The sequence below is a fragment of the Callorhinus ursinus genome, unplaced genomic scaffold (assembly GCF_003265705.2).
Source record: "Callorhinus ursinus isolate GAN/ISIS: 27379988/994484 unplaced genomic scaffold, GSC_fseal_2.0 scaffold2, whole genome shotgun sequence".
NCBI classification, from domain to species: Eukaryota; Metazoa; Chordata; class Mammalia; order Carnivora; family Otariidae; genus Callorhinus; species Callorhinus ursinus.
The window spans coordinates 57,300,098-57,319,174 of NW_027397064.1; the positions used below are offsets into that span (position 1 = coordinate 57,300,098).

Here is a 19,077-nt window from a genome sequence, read left to right on the forward strand (position 1 = left end):
ATTCTCCTCCCCCACCTAAAAGAAAACTTCTGATGTTATTATGTAATTCAATCATATAAAGTTAGAATTCAAGCAAAATAGTCTTAGTAAAAGAAATATTTCTAATTTTCCTGAACTGACCTGTTTTTATCCCACTCCCGCTGTGATTACTATAACCTATCGTGTTACATTTTTCACGCTGATTGCTGGCAAGCTTCTACCCAAATCTCTTGCCTACATCTAAAACTACAGAGAACCTCATGGGTGCGTTTTTATCAGACTAACTTCATTCCTGCTTCCATTTTGTTTTTTACCATGTTTGCTCTCTCCCCCATTTTCCTATTTTTAATTTTTTTAACCCCACAATTAGTATCTTTATTAGTTGCTTTAAATCACTTCAACAAGAAAGCCATACAATAAAATAATATTTTGTAGTGCGTCTCAAATTAGAACCCTTCAGATTCCTGGTCTACAGAGAGATCCTTGGTGGCACATGAAATCAAACTTCAAAGATACACTGGTCTAATTGAAGGGTTAGCTCTTGGTTACCTATCTGTGTATTCAAATACTATTTCCTTGACTTTCTCTTCTCCAGGAGACTTCAACAGCATTCTGCTTTAGCAACCTATAACGATCCCTTACACTCTTTTATTACCCACCCATCTCAAACTTAGAAACCCCTCTCTGACCTCAACCCCTTATCCTTACTCCCATTAAAACTGTTCTTCATTTGGCCCACTGAGGTCTCTTACCCTTAATTCCTTTCAGTTTTTCCTTTCTAATCAACTGAGTTCTCCTGAAAGAAACAGAGATCCAAAATAACAGTAGTTTAAACAAAACACTTTACATTGTCTCAAAAACAAGAAGGCTGCAGGAAGCCCAATATGGCTGCTCCACAACTATACTCTTTTCCACCATCTTTAGCACTGGCTTGCATCTTCAAGGTTACCTAATGGTCACAATATAACTCCTGGGGTTCCAAGCCATTATATTCACATTCCAGGAAGCAGGAGGGAGGACAGTACATAACAGTCTCCTCCTAGGTCAGCCTCTTTTAAAGAGCTTTCTCAGAAATTTCATCTTATTTTCAGAGAAGGCTGGAGAATGTAGTTTTAAGTTACAGTAGCATATCTAACAATACATGAACCCTAAGAAAGACAAGGGGAATAGATATTGGGTGGATAACTAATAGTTAATGCCATAGCACCAAGCTGTTGGTGATCAAGCTTCTGTCTAATAAAAGGGTCTTCAAGATACCACACATAACTTTACACTCCTTGGTCAAATACTGCAAAACTCTAAAGCTCTAGTTCTCATCCCACCAATTTCTAAGTATGAAAAAATCCAATAACTACCTTTCTATGTTTCTCAGTGCTTGCAGACAAGCTTTTATGACAGAAACATCCTGAGACAATTAACATGGTATATTTATAGTCTGTACATTTATTGAAAGCTAAAAGATGATAGCAATCATTTTGAGTATCTCCAACTGGCTCCCCTTTTCATTCTCCATTCACCCAACAAATATTGTCAATGTGCCAGGCACAATTTTTTGGTGCTGAGGATAGTGATGAACAAGATAGCAAAACCCTTGCCTTCATGGAGCTTACGATCTACTGGAGGAAGACAATGATATCAAGAAATAAATGAGGGACGCCTGGGTGGCTCAGTTGGTTAAGTGTCTGCCTTCAACTCAGGTCATGATCCCAGGGTCCTGGGATCAAGTCCCACAAGCCTGCTTCTCCCTCTCCCTCTGCCTGATGCTCCCCCTGCTCATGCTCGTGCTCTCTCTCTCTCTTTCTAATAAATAAATAAAATCTTTAAAAAAATTAAAAACAAGACAATTTTCAGGAGTCGACTATAATAAACCTCAAGTCTTACGTCCTTTAGCTAGTCCTGTCATCCTCAGATGACTATGGATACTCTTACGCTGGGGAAACAGGCCGAACTGCCTTCAGCTTTCCTACCTTACACTCCCGTTCTTCCTTTCTGCCTCAGAGAGAAAGCAAGCCTTCCTTCCCCCCAGACCTTACCCTGACACCTGTGCTCTTTATATCGCCCTTTCTTCCCTCAGGATATGATACACCGTCAATTATGTCCTTTCTGGAATCTTTAATCTCTAAGTCTCTCCTCTAGGTTAAAAAATGCTTGAGTTTCATCTCTCCAAGAACCAAACAACTTTCCTTGACCCTCATCTCCTTCTCAACCTACTTTCCTAAACATCAAAACTTCCTGAAATAATACTTCACCTTAAATTCTATTTCCTCACTTTCTATTCACCCCTTAATCCCATTATGTTTGGCTGGATTTTTATTCTATTGTTAAAATTTCCCTAATAACTGAATTCTGATCTTTTAAATATTCTACAGTTTCTACTCTCAGTTTTCTAGTTAAATATAACCATGCTTCTTCCCCTTAACATTTTTTTAAAGATTTTATTCATTTATTTATTTGAGAGAGAGAGAGAGAGCACATGAGAGGGGGGAGGGTCAGAGGGAGAAGCAGACTCCCCACCGAGCAGGGAGCCTGATGCAGGACTCGATCCCGGGACCCCAGAATCATGACCTGAGGCCAAGACAGTCGCTTAAGCAACTGAGTCACCCGGGCGCCCCTTCCCCTTAACATTATGATATTGTCTTTAGCTTCTGTACTTGTGTTATATCCTGATATGAATGAAAACAAGGATGCGACAGGCACTGTAAGTCAAATGGAAATAAATAAACCACTACTGTCAAGGGTTTACACAGTACCAAAGGGAAAAGAGAAGTGCAAAATAACGAGGTGCAAAATAACCACCAGAAGGACAGAGTGCTGTGGAGTGTGGAGGATCCATGTGCAGATCTGGCGACAGCATGGGCTAATGCAAACCTTCAACTGGACCATGAAGAACGGTTCAGATACAGACTAATAGCTGGGGAAGGTCTGCCATTCCAAGCAGAAGAAACAGCAAGAGCTTTGGTGGACAGGCAGCATGGGGCAGCAAGCTTGAGGAACAGAAGCACCTCCGTTTGACTGTGAATGTGAAACACATGCAGGGAAACAGAAGTAGGTGATGGAATTGCTAACACGCGGCAACATGGCAACACATGCCAAGCTGATTTTCATGTCGCATTTCACTAGGAGCCACTCCTAAAAAGTGAAAAAACACTTCAAAGGTTCAAAGAGAACCTTTCAGGATCAGTGAGGTCTATGGAAGTGAAAGAGTTACTAATTTACGACCCCATGGAACTTAAAGGTCATCTGCTCCAACTGGCCTCTTAATGAAGTTATCCCCATAGGGATATTCCATGAAATAGACACCCCACCTCTGACTGAACACTCCCAATGACAGGTCAACACCAGGGGATGTTTTATTGGGAACTGAGAAATGATTGATCTAAATGGGTGAGGCTGGAGATGGGTTGAGTCACCCTAGAGTGAAAGATCCTTCCAGGACCAGAGGACAGGAGATAACTTGATTGAAAGTACCAACATATTTAATAAGGAAGTGTGTTTGCATGGGCACACATGTATGTGTGTATTGGGTGATAGTTAAGAGATGGTCAACCACCACGGCCTGGAAAAGAGTCAAAGACTCTTTTAGTAAAATGTAAAAAAGTAAAAAAAGTAAACCCTGGAAGGGAGAAGAGGCTGGGGGAGGGGTTAAGGCAGAGGAACTTCCCCAGGAAGAAGGCGCCTCCTGTTTAAGGGCAGACAAATCAGACTGTTAGCAGAACGCAGTATTAGAACATATACACATCCCATTACGAACTCCTCTTGTTCTGATCCACACTCATAAAGCAATGTCTTTGTAAGTTTGTTTCCCATATAACTCACCTACAAATAGAAAATTTTCAAATTAGCAAATTGATTTTATTCTTCAGTCACAGTCAAATATGTTAATGGGATTTAGCATCCCGAGTCCACCGCTCCGAAGATGAAATTTCTGAACACATAAAGCAAAAGCTACCTTACTAGGGATCTATTTGGGTAGCTACCAGCTTTGCCTAGGAAGTACCTTTACTATATCCTTGGGAGCCTTAAGATCTCCTATAGCAGGAAACTACTTTTCATGATAGCCTATTTTAATCATTTCAAATTACTAGAGCTGACTCATGTAACTTCCTGTGTTCTTGAATTGAACTTGCTTGCCAGATCCATTTCAGTTCAGATTTTTATCTCATTTCCAAACACCGCCTCACCCCAAATTCCAATTTTTCTCTTTGCTTGAAGAGTCAGTTGGTATCCTTAATCTGACTGTGACTCTACTTAATACCTTAATACCTCTGAGCAGAAAGGAAGAGAAAAGAGTTCCTTTAAAGGCATTTGGTAAATGGTACTTAATGATACTGTAAATGGACCCATTCTTCCATGCTGGTTGACTAAAGCAGTGTTTGTGTAACGGATTCCTTTTATTTCTTGCAACAATGCACAGGACCGCAGAGAGATCAGGGACAGGCCTCAGTTGATACCTGGAGTTCTCTAGGTGGAACTCATCTCATGTCAAAGACTTTATCACTAGAAGTCTAAGAGAAAATAATTCAAAATTTTCTGTATAAAACTATCAACTACACATGACTCTGAAGAGACGAGAATTGTTTTGCATGTAAATAAATATAAACCTGGAGATGATTGATGCCATATACCAACCTAAACCAGAGCAACCTTCTGGCAGCCCAAGGCATTTAACAAAACACACAGAAAGTCATGGCTGAATATGGCTGAGATGTAACAGTGGGCCCAGAGATAAAGAAGAAAATATATTAGAACACCACCATGTTTTAGAAGACAGATAGAAAATTGTGAACTATAACGCATGAGTGTATAGACCCTGTTAAGGGCCTGCAGAAAGCTATACATACGTCTTTAAGGCTGAGAGAAAGGGATTTCATACAGGTGACCCACATCACAGAAATACTATCATTAGTGTAATTCTTTTGTAGTCCATGGATGTAGAAGCCATGGAGTTCCGGAACCTGTAAGCTGAGTACATCCTTCCTCATACATTACTCTACCTAATGCTAATGGAAAGCTTCCTGTGTGTCAACACTGTCTCATCACCTCACTTCCATTAGCTCATTTAATCCATGAAGTAAGCACTATTACCATCCCCGGTTTATCTCTAAGAAACCAAAGAACAGAGAGATTAGGTAACCTGCCCATGGTATAAGAAGCAACTAAAGCAAAATTCAAACCAGAAGTTAACTGTGATGCAATACCACCTCTCTCGCAAATGAATATCAATTTCCAAAATCACACAGATGTACATGCACACATATTTCTAGATATTACATATGAATAAATAAACTCACCTATGATGGTACTTGTGCCTAGGACTTTGTACACAGTAAATACTCTAACATATTTATTTGACCCGAGTATGGAGAGAACTCTAGAATCAGAATCAAGAGACCGGCATTCCAGTCTTGCTTCTGACACTTGACAGCTATGTGATTCAGGGTCAGCTTACCTACGGATAAAATGTCAAAATGTGAAGGTGAAAAAGACAGAATGAATGATCTAAAATCTCTTCAACTCTAACATTCTGTCTTAAATCTCATTTCATTAGTACGGGGTGGAGCCCACGTGCGGGTGTCTCTTGGAAGCTTCTCAGGTGAGTCTAACATGGCTTAGGTGAGCAGCCAGGATTCAGACCCTGGAGGGTAGTTCTGGGGCAAACCTGAATGGTAGTCCAGTTACTCCGGAGTCGGAAAATGCCCGGGCTAAATATCAGCTCTACCAGGTATGAACTGCGTGACCCTGCAAGTCTCTTAATGTCACTGAGCTCGGTCTTTATCTACAAAATGAAGAAAACTGTTATCTACTTAAAATAGCTGTGAGGACCAAATTTAAATGGAAAGTACTCGCTAGACCCCAGTTTTCCCCAATAAATGTTAGCTACTAGCGACTGTACCTAGAGCAATTCAAAGAAAAAAAATGTTAAAAGATACACAGAACTGAACTCAGATATACAGAACATCAGCCAGAACTATGCATTGCTAGCAAATAGATCACAGATTGGCAGCAACAGCACAGTGAAACTCATAAAAGAGGCCAAAGCACAGGTCTGGGCAGGACACTGAGCACAGACCAGACAGTCCAGTGAATACAGCATCAGTAAAGAGGTAAGGCATAAGTCATCCAGCATACTCCGGTAATCATCATACCTGGCAGAAGAACCTCTAATTAAAAGACCAAAATACACCAAGATGACCAAAGGTGTTAAGCCTGATTCTTTAAACCTCAAAATAAATCTCTTAAAGTCCCCTACTATTTTAAAAGATCAAGTGCCAAGCTGCAAGTCACTGAACATCCCTTCTCCTTGCCACTCCCAGGGTAAGGAATCTGGCTTAGCATCACTAGCCTCCCGATTATGGCGCCCGTGGCACGAATCTGAATTTGACGGGGCCATGCTTGTGTTTCTATTTCCTGCCCATCCTCAGGTTTCTGTGTCAGAGGTCACAGACGACCACACCATGCCATCATTCTTTTTTCAAAACACCTGTCATCATTCATCATGGTGAGGTTTCTATTGTATTGGTTTAATCAAATACGTACTATATTCTCCATTCGAATATGGGAGGGCCCCTGGCTCAACCTCAACAGCAAACATATTTTTTAAGTTATTTTTCCAGTGCTGAACACAGACCATAGTGATCTGTTAGCTGTAAAATGAAGATCTTACCCGTGGGGAGGCTGCCAGGGGAAGCAGTGTGTTCTTACGGAAGCAGCACTGAACACGGGCACCGAGCAGGGAATGCATAGACTGCGTTCCGGGTCTGGTTTCTCCACACCCCCGGGCGCCAGGCAGCCAGCTTCCTAGCCTTTCAAACATTAGAAGTCTCTGGGCTAGGGGACAGGAAGAACTTCCAAATAAAATTTTTAAAAATACACTTAGTACTCTGGAGTAATTTTTAGATTCAGAGGAAGGCTGGGTTTTAGACCGAGTGTCCCCTTAAAGAGTACGTATGTCAAACCCATTCAATATAACGTAATGTTAGCAGACAAAAACTCCGATATGTGGGAGGGGGGCGGGCAGGGAGAGGGTGGGGGAGTGGGACAGTGAGAAAAAGATGGTGGGCAAATAGCTGAGCAGAGGCACGAGAAAGAGTAAATTCTTTAGTTGTAATGAATAGCAATCCAGCTATTTCAGCTTTCAGCATTATCTTCAGGAAAACCATATTAACAAATAAAATCCAGAAAACTTTTTTTAAGTCTTTTTGGAAGCCAGTTATAGAATGCTTCTTGATCAAATTCATATTTCAGAGAGGTTCGAATTATTCCTTGTCAAGTCTGGTGGCATACTATTTTGAGTCAAAAGCAAAGAGGCTGTGTGCCGTGGCAACTGCTGCTGGCTGCCTTCTATTGTGTTTCCAGCAGCCATGCCCCACCCATATCTGTCACCTCCCGATCGGCTCCTCGCTAAACGTGGCCATGGAATACAATTCTGGCTAAAAGAGGTAAGAAATTACTATTCACATACAAAAAATAAAGTTGGACTCCCTTCCTCATACCATACACAAAAATTAACTCAAAATGGATTATAAACACAAACAATGAGCTAAGACTACGAAACATTTTAGAAGAAAATATCAGAGTAAATCTTTGTGACCCTGGGTCAGGCAAAGCCTTCTTAGATATGACACTAAAAGCATGAGCAACAAAAGAATCGGTATATTGAACTTTATAAAAAATTAAAAACATTGGTCCTTCAACAGACACCACAAAGAAAATGAAAAAGAAAACTCAGAGAATCAAAGAATACATTTGTAAATAATATATCCGATAAGGGACTTGTATTTAGAATGTATAAAAATTCTTACAACTCAATAATAAAAAGACAATTAACCCAGTTAAAAATAGGTAAAGAATCTGAATAGCAGTTTTCCAAAACAAATATTCAAATGGCCAATAAGCACATGAAAAGATGCTCAACACCAGTATTCACTGGAAAATGACAAATCAAAACCACTATGAGATTCCATTTCATACCCACTAGGGTGGCCGCAATAAAAAAAAAAAAAAAGATAATAACAAGTGTTGGTAAAGATTTATCCAGAAATTAGAACCTTCACATCCTTCTAGTAGGAATGTAAAACAGTACTGACGGTTACTCAAACAATAAATACAAAGCTATCGTGTGACTCAGAAATTCTACTCCTAGGAATAGTGGCAAGAAAAGAAAAATCCTATGTCCATACACAAATGTTCATATCAGCATTATTCCTAATAGCCAAAAAGTAGAAAACAATCCAAATGTCTATCATCTGATAAACAGATAAAATGTGGCATATCCATACAATGGGATATTTGGCAATAGAAAGAAATAAAGTATGTGATACTGTGATTTATAATAAGTATATATTTGGTCTTCTTCCCCATTTCTGGCACAGAGCTCCTAAAACCCTTGGAATTTCCTAACTGATGCGAGTGAAAAGGGGTCTTTTGTTCTGTTAATGAGGTGACTTTGGAAAGCACCTAAGCTTGGGGGCTGGTTGCCAGGAGAAGCAACCCTGTGATTAGAGGGTTAGAACTTTCATTCCCCTCCGCCCCCCGCCCCGGCCTCCTGGGAGGGGAGAAGGGCTGGAGGGTGAATCATTTGCCAATGGCCAACGATTTAATCAATCATGACTGTGTACTGAAGTCTCCACAGATGGACAGGGTTCAGGAGCTTCCAGGCTGGTGAACACATGGAGATGCTGGGGGAGCGCGTGCCTGAAGAGGGGAAGGAAGTCTCACCAGCCTCGCATGGCCTTGCCTTTGGCATCTCTTCCATCTGGCCATTCCTGAATAGTATCTTTTTGTAATAAACGATGATCCAGTAAGTAAAAACGTTTTCCTGAGTTCTACTGGCCGTTCTAGCAAATTAAATGAACCTAAGAAGGGGGTCATAGAAACCTCTGCTTTTCAGTCAGTCAGAAGAACCTGTCACAACCTGGGCTTAGCCCGTGTTGTCTGCTGCTGTCTCCAGGTAGACTGTGTCAGAATTGAGTTGAACGGTAGGACACCCTACTGGTTTGTGTGGAAACAACCCCTCCCCACACCAGAATTAGGTCCAGGAACCCATTTAAGTAGATATATGCTACAACATGGATGAGCCCAGAAAACATGCTAAGTCCAAGAATCCAGTCACAAAAAGCCACGTATTATATAATTCTATTTATATGAAATATCCAGAAAAGGCAAATCTACAGAAAAAGTAGATTAGTGGTTGCTTAGGGCTAGGTTGTGGGGGAGTTGAGGGAATATGAGAAATTACTGTAAACGGATCTGGATTTCTTTTTGGGGTGAAAATATTCTAAAAGTGATTGTGATGATAATGGCATAACTGTGAATGTACTAAAAACCATTTAATTGTACACTTTAAATGCATGGGTTATATGGTGTGTGGATATTTAATTTCATATTCAGTGTTACACATATGAATATACATGTATATATTTATACATATGAAATTATTGATTGGTGCTTTGGGAGAAGCCCTTTAAAAGGCAACAGACTTGCTTGGCTTATTCTTTTGCCTTTTTAAAAAAACTGAACTTTTGTTTTTTAACTAAGGTGAAATTTATATATCATAAAATAAACAGATCTTAAATGAATAATGTAAAGAGCTTTTGATACACGTAGGTATTTGTGTTTCATCGCAATCAGGATATAGACTATTTCTATCTTTCCATGTACCTTTTTGTCAATACGACCCCTCATAGGCACTGTTTTGCTTTTTTTAAAAAAAAAGATCTATCTATTTTAGAGAGTGCGTGAGCAGGTGGAGGGGCAGAGGGAAAGGGGAAAGGATCTCAAGCAGACTCCCGCTGAGCCTGGAGCCCCATGTGGGGCTCCATCTCATGACCCTGAGATCATGACCTGAGCCAAACCAAGAGTGGGACGCTTAACCAACTGAGCCACCCAAGCGCCCCAAAACTGTTCTGCTTTCTAGTACCACTGATTAGTTTCGCCTTTTGAAATTCACATAAACGGAATCATACCATATGTATGATTTCTTACTAAACAGTATGTTTTTGAGATTCATCTATGTTGCTGCATTTATCAGTAGTTAATTCTTTTTATTGCTAATTAGAATTCCATTTTATCAATATAATATTGTTTATTTATCCATTTTCCTACTAATGAGTATGTGGGTTATTCCCAATTTTGAGCTATTATAGATAAAGATGCTACAAATATTCTTATACTAGTCTTTTTTGAACATATGTTTTCATTCCACTTGGGTAAATACCTATAAGTTGAATCGCTAGATCATAGGTAGGGTAAGCTGGGGGCTTAATTTTTGAAGAAACAGGCAAAAAACACCCCAAAGTGGTCATACCATTTCACACTCTATGAGAAGGTGCTAATCTACATTCTCACCAATATTTGGTGTTGCTGGTTTTAAAAATTTTAGCCATTCTAATGGGTGTGAAATGAATCTCACTGTGGTTTTAATTTGCATTTCCCTAATGACTAATACTACTGAGCACTTTCACACATGCTTACTGATTATCCATATACAGTTGACCCTTGAACACAGGGATTGGTGCACTGACCCTCTGTGCAGTCGAAAATCTTTTGACCCACCCCCCTCCAAAATTTAACTACTAATAGCCTACTGTTCACCAGAGGCCTTACAGATAATGGAGCCAGTCAATTAACACATATTTTGTATATGTACTATATACTGTATTATTACAATAAAGTAAGCTAGAGAAGATGTTGAGAAAAATCATTAAAAAAATACAGTGCTGTGGGGCACCTAGGTGGCTCAGCTGTTAAGCGTCTGCCTTCAGCTCAGGTCATGGTCCCAGGGTCCTGGGATCGAGCCCCGCCTCGGGCTCCCTGCTCAGCGGGAAGCCTGCTTCTCCCTCTCCTACTCCCCCTGCTTGTGTTCCCTCTCTCGCTGTGTCTCTCTCTGTCAAATAAATAAAATCTTAAAAAAAAAAAATACAGCGCTGTATTTATCAAAAAATCCACATATCAGGGGACCTGTACAGTCCACACCCATGTTGTTCAAGAGGCAACTGAGTATCTTTTGTGGAGTGACTGTTCAAATCTTCTATTTTAAAATTTTCTTATTTATCTTTTTTTTTAAAAGATTTTATTTATGAGAGAGAGAGAGAGAAACAGCATGAGAGGGGAGAGAGTAAGAGGGAGAAGCAGGCTCCCTGCTGAGCCGGGAGCCCAATGTGGGACTCCATCCCAGTACTCTGGGATCATGACCTGAGCCAAAGGCAGTCGCTTAACCAACTGAGCCACCCAGGCGCCCTTATTTATCTTTTCAATATTGATTTGTAGGAGTTCTTAAATATTCTAGATATAAATCCTTTGACAGATACATCTATTATAAATACTTTTTCCCAGTCTGTGCCTGCTTCTTTATTTTTTAAACCATTTCTTTTCATGGGCAGAAATTTAAAATTTGATGAAACTCTAGTCATCAATTTTTACTTTTATTACTAACATTTTTTGTAGTTTGACTACCATAAGATTGTAAAATATTCCTTTTCTTATAGAAATTTTTTGGTTTTAACTTTTACATTTTGGTTTATAATGGATCTTGAAATAATTTTTTGTGTATGGTGTAAAGTAGGAGTTAAGTTTTTTAAATATGCATACCTACCTACTGTTCCAGAAATATTTACTAAAAATATTTCCTCTTCTGCATTTAATTACATTGGCATGTTTATTAAAATTCAACAGACTTTAATATGTGGAGGGCTAAATCTGATTCTGTTGCATTGATCTATGTTTCTACCTTTACGCCAATACCACACCATCTGAATTACTGGACTTTTGCAGTCAGTCTTGAAATCAAGAAGTGTGAATCCTCCAACAATGTTCTTCTTATACAAATCAATTTTTAGGGGAAAGTGACATCTGAACAATAGTGTGTTTTACAATTCATGAACATGATCTCTGTCTTCTTATTTAGATCATCTTTAATTTTTCTCAGCAATGTTTTGTAGTTTTCAGCGTGGAAATTTTTCATACCTTCCATTAAATTTATTTCTCAGTATTTCTTGTTTGATGCTATTCTAAATAAACTGTTTTCTAAAGAAATTTTATTTTTTGAATTGTTTGCTCCTAGTAAATAGCAATATAATCAACTTGTTTCCTGTAACTTTACTAAATTAATCCATCACTTCTAAGAGTTGTTTTGAAAACTTAAGATTTTCTATGTAAATAATGATTTCATCTGCAAATAAAGGCAGATTTATTTCTTCCTTTACAATCTTTAGCCTTTGCTTCTTTTTCTTGTCTTACTGTTCTGACTAGGACTTCCAGTACAACACCGAACACAAATGGTGAAAGTAGGCAAAAGGATTTATCCTGCTTGGGGTCTGCTGAACTTTTAGGACCTATATGTTTTCCACCAAAGTTGGGAAATTTTAAGTTATCATTTCTTCAATTTTTTTTCTGTCCACCCTCTCTCTCCTTTCCTTCAGGAAGTCCAATTGTATGTTTTAGACTGATATTGTCTCATATTACTGAGTTTTCAATTTTTTTAAGTCTTTTTTCCCTTGTGGTCTTCAGATTTGATAAATTCTATTAATTTGTTTTTATATACACTGACTCTTCCTTTTGCCTTCCCTAATTTGCTATTAAGCCCCATCTAATAAAATAAAAACTTCAAAGACTGCAGTTCTTCATGTCTAGAATTTTTAGTTCCTTTCTTTCTGCTGAATTTCCCATTCTGTTCTTTCATTATGATCATGTTTTCCTTTAAGTTCTTGAACCTGTTAATAAAAGCTGCTTTAAATTGTCTGCTAATTACAACATCTGGGTCATCTCAGAGTTTCCAGTAAAACATTTTCATGTTTCTCCATGTGTCCAGTATTTTTTTATTGTACACTGGCCAAGAATATAATTTGCTATAATAAGTAAGGGTAAACAAATACTATTTAAACACAAAATATAAAAGCTACTAAAAGAAATGAGAGGGCTCTCTATATAGTCACATAGTGCCTCAATATACTAAGTTTAAAACCCAAGTTTCAATATATATACATATAACAGCATGACCCAAGTTTTTAACATTTTATTTTATTTTGAGGTAACTATGTAGCTGTAAAATCCCATATACCCTACCCAGTTTATATTCTGCATACCTTCAGCACAGTATCATAATCAGGAAATTGATACTGATATAATCCACTGATCTTATTCAGATTTCACCAGTTTTATATGCACTTGTGTGTGTGTGTTAAGTTCTAGATAATTTTATCATACATATATTCAAGAGATCACCACCACAGTCAAGATATAGGCAGTTCCATCACAAATTTCCCTCATGCTACCCTTTCTAGAAATATAATCCATTTGTATGGAGGGGAAAATATTAGTACAGCTTATAAATGCAGAGAAAAAATCAATCTGGAAAGTTATTCATAAACTGCTAAGTTTCAGAGTATAAGATTATAGGGAGGAGAAATGTTTTGCTTCTTTATAGGCTACTGTAATGTTTGTTTTTTTTTTTTTAGAATGAGCATGCATTTTTTAATATAAAAAATAAAATCTGGAAAATAAATATAACATGGAAATATCTGGTTATACGTATAGCACAGTGAAAAAATGGATAAAAGTAGAAACTTAAAGAAGAAGCATGATACTGAAGTATATCAAATAAGATATACTCTTTAGAAATCTATTTTCCTATTATTAGTGTACTGTCTCCAAGTTACGTTCCTTTATTTAAGTAAGAACTGGTCACTTTTAATACTAGGAAGAGATTCCAAAAAGAAAAAAAAAAACACTTCAAAAATTTTGCAGAAACCTAAAAAGTCACAATAAATGGAGCTATAGTACTTATGAATAAGATAAGAATTAGGGGACAATTAGACACTTAATAAATATCACCTGGTAAGAGTTTCCTGAGTATAATTTTAATGTCCTTTTAAAAAATCACATTACAGTATTGCATTATTCCTTTAATGCTGGGCCAAAACTGTTAGCATGTGGTATAGACTCAGAATAATTTAGAGAAGAGCTTTCTGATGGTCAGTTTTCCAAAGATGAAATGGATTGTCCCAGGAGGTTAATGAGTTCTCCATCATTAGTAATCAGAATTCAAACAGAAGCAAAATGCTTATTTGCAACAGGAATGTTACAGAGGAGATTCAGGCATCAGAAATATTGATTAAGGTCTTTTCCAAAGCTGAGGTTCCAAGGGTAAACAGCACTAGATCCAGAGCCAGAAAACCTAAGATTAAGTTCTGTTTTCTCCCATATAATTTTGGGAATCATACTAAACCTGTTCCAATATTAATAAAGGAAATGATATAAATAACAGTGCTTTGTAAATGGTAAAAACGCTAGCTGAATAATATTATCATTTGAGGATAATGCAAGGGATACTGGATTAAAACCCTAACAGAAGTTATTTAAGCCAGCCATTAAGCAGATTTCTGAATGGTAAGGATCATAGAACCCATTTTTCCAGAGAGGCTGTGGAATTTTAACAAGAGATAGATATTTTCAGTATCTGCAATGACTTAGATAAAATCTTGATCTAGAACAAGAAGCTCAATTGTGATTTATGTGGTGCTACTTCCCTTGCTGCTAGAAACACTATGAAGAAAAGCAAAATGACCTTTTACTGCTAATGTTGAAGTGTTACCAAATGCCTATCATTCAAGCATATTTAACCTTCTTTCCTATAACAAGCAGAGGGTAGGCAGCTGAATGTTATTTAAAATCTAACACACACAGTAGGAACTTGTCAGTGTGCTCCTGACAAAAGCTCCAAACTGGCAAAGCAAAGACCTGGGCCCTACGACTGGATTTATTGCTACCCAACATAACTATGCTGCACTTCAGATTACTGATTTTTGGAGGTTTGGGACTGTCAGATTAAAAGAGCTATTAAAAGTTCGGTTTGATTACTGTATTAGATTTCTTTTTTTTTTTAAGATTTTATTTATTTGAGAGAGAGAGAATGAGAGGTAGAGAGCATGAGAGGGAAGAGGTTCAGAGGGAGAAGCAGACTCCCTGCTGAGCAGGGAGCCCGATGTGGGACTCGATCCCGGGACTCCAGGGTCATGACCTGAGCCGAAGGCAGTCGCTCAACCAACTGAGCCACCCAGGCGCCCTGTATTAGATTTCTAAGATAACAGACCTTTCATAATTATGTGCAAATCTACCCAATAAGCAAAACACCTACCACAGTATCAATCTTCCATCATCTTTCAAATCCCCTCCTATTATCTTGACGTGACTATATACAAAGTAGCTAAATCTTAAGCCATCCATAATTAGGAGTGCACAACACACAGAAAAGAAAGTCTCATAGTTCAATCATAAACACTTTCAGATTTTAAATATCCTAAAATTACAAATATTAATTTGCCTGGAATAAATGAGAACTGTTAAAGTAGAAAGAAATGGCTGGATAACTGTTTAAATAAATTTTTGTAGGTTGACTGACTGAAGAGCACTTTTACTTTCTTTTACTTAACCCTTGCTGCCCAAGAACCAACAGTCCTCGTATTAGAAAATTTTATGTGGGTTACAATTTAAGTCACTACTGTACTTTAAACACTTGACAAAATCAAATTTCCTTCTGTTTCTGCTCATAGACTCCCATTTGTTTCTTAGGACCCACAGATTTTCAACAGAATATAAAATACAGTAACAGCAACATACCTATTCACTGAAAGAGACAAAAAAAACCCACACACAGTTCTTTTTTACTGCTATATGATTACTAGACAATCTCCCTTACACACAAAATTACTTGCCCAGAAAAAGATCTTTTCAAGCTGACATTTTAATTAAAATGGATGCTTCTGTCTTCTTGAGCCTGCCTCCCCAAACAGAGAACTTGGGATATTTATAATTCTCTTCTTTACACACCTGCACCACACTGTATGCCTCAGTAACAAGGTGACTATCAAAATACAAAAGACTTAATACAGTCATAATCACTATTATTCTTTAGGCCAAGTGTTTTGGCAGGTCCCAACTCTAGATTCTGATAGTAAATGGGGAATTCTGCATATAAATTCTGGTAAATCATTATTTAAAATATAAGAAAATGTAACGAAGAGCTTAATAAAATCCAGCAGTTTAACACTCCCTAGCAATAAACACAGGAAATCATGTTTTCCCATGCAAAGTGCACAAACACAGCCATGATCCTTTTCAGGTTGAGAGAGAAACTGGGAAGACCAATCGCCTGAATATTTTCATAGCTACTGCTCCTGAAAAGTGGTACCTCTTGCAAGGAAAGGATAGAACAAAGATCTTAATGTTGCAGGTCTGAAGGATCCCCACATCAAAACCAGGTAGAGTGGCCCTAACCTAAGTAGCTGGCAAACCGCGGGATGGATGTGGGCACTCTTCTGCCTAATAAAATCTGAATCAAACACTTTGCATCTGATTCTCCATGTGAGCTTTTATGCAAACTTCTAAAGTGCAAGGAATCCTGGGGTGGAAGAGCTATTCTGAGAGATTTCACATAGTTCATGTAATTAGGGAAACCACTTCCTTTGATTGTAAGTGTTCAAAACAGCTGAATTTCTCCTATCAAAGGCACTCTGTGATTTGGGTCACCTCTTTTACTTTCTCTTTCATGTTTCCCAGGATGAGAGGTGAAGCTGGAGAGCACATTATTTAGGGGAAAAAAAGATCTTGCTTTTTGTTTTAGGGATTGAACTTACACTATTCAAAAGACTGTCATTTAGAATCTTCCTTTCTTTCTCACCTCCTCTCTCCTCCACCAAGGCTCTTCAGTAGAACACAATCCAAAAAACGCCAATTTAAGGCTGACGGAAAATGGTCAGATTGTGTGTAGAAGGATTCTAATTTTCATGTTTGGGTTTAAAACATAATTAGAAAGAATTTTAGTCTGCAGGATCTTGATCTCCATATTTTGAATTTTTGTTGTTCTAACAGTGGAATAAGAAAGAGGCAGGGACAGAGAGCGAGCGAGCGAGCACTGGAAAAAGCAGCCGCCTCTCCCCACTCCCCGCCCTCCCCCCCATAAAAAGCACAAGGCACCAGCAGCAAAGACTGCAGAAGAAACTATCACCCTGTTCCTTTCCTATATCCCTGGAGTATCCTTTTTCCCTAAAAGTAGAACACAGGCTTATTCAGTGAGGTGGTTCATGCTGCTCTGCTGTAGCTAATCTTAGCACTGATGCCGTTAAGGTGTTCAATTCGACTTATTCTAAAACATCCCGGTCAGTTTAGCACAGCTAGGTTTGACAGCGAATACACAAACTAAAAGGTAAAAAATAATTCACCGTTTACCAGCCACTTGGATGCCCATATTTTTACTGAATCTAAAACAAGATGAACAATAATATCTGTACTACAATCTCTAAGATTTTAGTTAATTTAAATGTCAGTTAATTAAAACTCTGGATAGTTACTAAAGACTAGTGATGTTATCAGTCACATCAAGGAAAAAGGGTTTTGAACCATATAAATAAAATATGACAAAATTCTCTAGAGTGACAATAATACCACTTGCATTCATTATATTTTTTACAATTCAAGGGAAATATAACTAAGCAGGAATTAAACCCATTTTACAGGTGAAGAAACTAGGTTCCAGAGTTAGCTGACTTGCCCTACATCCCGGTCAATAGGAGCAAAGTAGAAGAAGCTCTAGAAGTTTAAACAGGGAAGAACAGGGCATGGTCTCCATTGCTCAGGATCCTAAGTTTCTCTTATCACAGTCTAAAAAATCGTATTAGCTTCTCCAGCAAATACATCACACTTTAACTCATAGTAAGCCAAATATAAAATGTCCTTCTGTTAAGCCATATCGTCCTCATCATCTATTTACACTTAGTTTTCCAATGTCTAAGATGTTGCCTTCCCATCTCCTGGCTCACTGCTGTCATCTGTTGAGTTCTTTTCAGATTCTTTTTTTTTTTTTTTAAGATTTTATTTACTTGATAGAGAGAGACACAACGAGAGAGGGAACACAAGCAGGGGGAGTGGGAGAGGGAGAAGCAGGCTTCCCGCGGAGCAGGGAGCCCGATGCGGGGCTCGATCCCAGGACCCTGGGACCATGACCTGAGCTGAAGGCAGACACTTAACGACTGAGCCACCCAGGCGCCCCAAGTAAATGGGAGTATTATGCTACAAATTATTTTTTTAAAAGATTTTATTTATTTATTTGACAGAGACAGAGATAGCGAGAGCAGGAACACAAGCAGGGGGAGTGGGAGAGGGAGAGCAGGCTTCCTGCGGAGCAGGGAGCCCCAGGCAGGGCTCGATCCCAGGACCCCGGGACCATGACCTGAGCTAAAGGCAGACGCCTAACGCCTGAGCCACCCAGGCGCCCCTCTTTTCAGATTCTTGATCTTATTGTGCCTTTTAACACGTCCACTACTTCTCCTACTATCATACTGAGTCAGGTGCTACCTAAATTATTAATGTGTAAGTGTTGAATAGGACATGAGTAAAATTATTTAATTCCACAAAGATTAGATGTTCTTTACATACTTGTAAGAGTGTGTACAAATTCACCTAATTTGTACGTGGAAACTTTATTTCGATATTTTTATTGCAGCACCAGATAAATTTTGCCTTCCACACTGTAATCCATCCTCTTTGTTCCTATCACTATTATGATCCTTAGCACATTTTTGAGCCAAAATGTATTGAGCACTTGCTCTATGCCAAGCAATGCACTGAAAACCTTGCCTTCCCCCGAAGGTACTCTGAGGTAGGTGCTGGTAGTGTCCTTACTTGAGACCTGAGGACACAGGGCACAAAGACTATGCTAGTCAAGCGGCTGTGCAAGGGATTCCAATACAGGTCTGACTCCGGAACCCACACTTCAATCCACTGCCTCTGTATGGAAGGTGTTTGTCTACAAGCTTCTCTCTCCTGGTTCCACTGTAATATCCCTGTGGCTCCTCCAACGTCCACCAAGTTCTGGTGTAGATCAAGTCCTTAATAAATGGTTCTGAAGTAAGGTGAAATCACAGCACAATAAGGATGGAGAGGGTGCTACAGGCTAAATAAAAGGTTTAAAAAAGACATCACACCTGTCTCCAAATATTGAGGGCTGCCAGGAGGATGTGCCAGACCCAATTTATCCAGTACCAGTGGATAGTACTGGAATCAATGGACTGAGTTAAAGGGTAGCAAATTCTAACTGAAATCACC

General features: G+C 38.6%; 1 protein-coding gene across 6 annotated transcripts in view; it reads right to left on the bottom strand.

The window, feature by feature from the left end:
• The window catches only part of MAP3K20 (mitogen-activated protein kinase kinase kinase 20), a 176,724-nt gene that overhangs the window by 111,226 nt on the left and 46,421 nt on the right, over positions 1–19,077 (bottom strand). The window contains exon 1 of one of the 6 annotated variants that reach the window (XM_025850192.2): positions 5,271–5,418. The exons of the other annotated variants lie outside the window; for them this stretch is intronic. The gene's annotated coding sequence lies outside the window, so the exon portion shown is untranslated. Of the gene's footprint in view, positions 1–5,270; positions 5,419–19,077 lie in introns of those variants that run through there. 6 annotated transcript variants of the gene reach the window in all.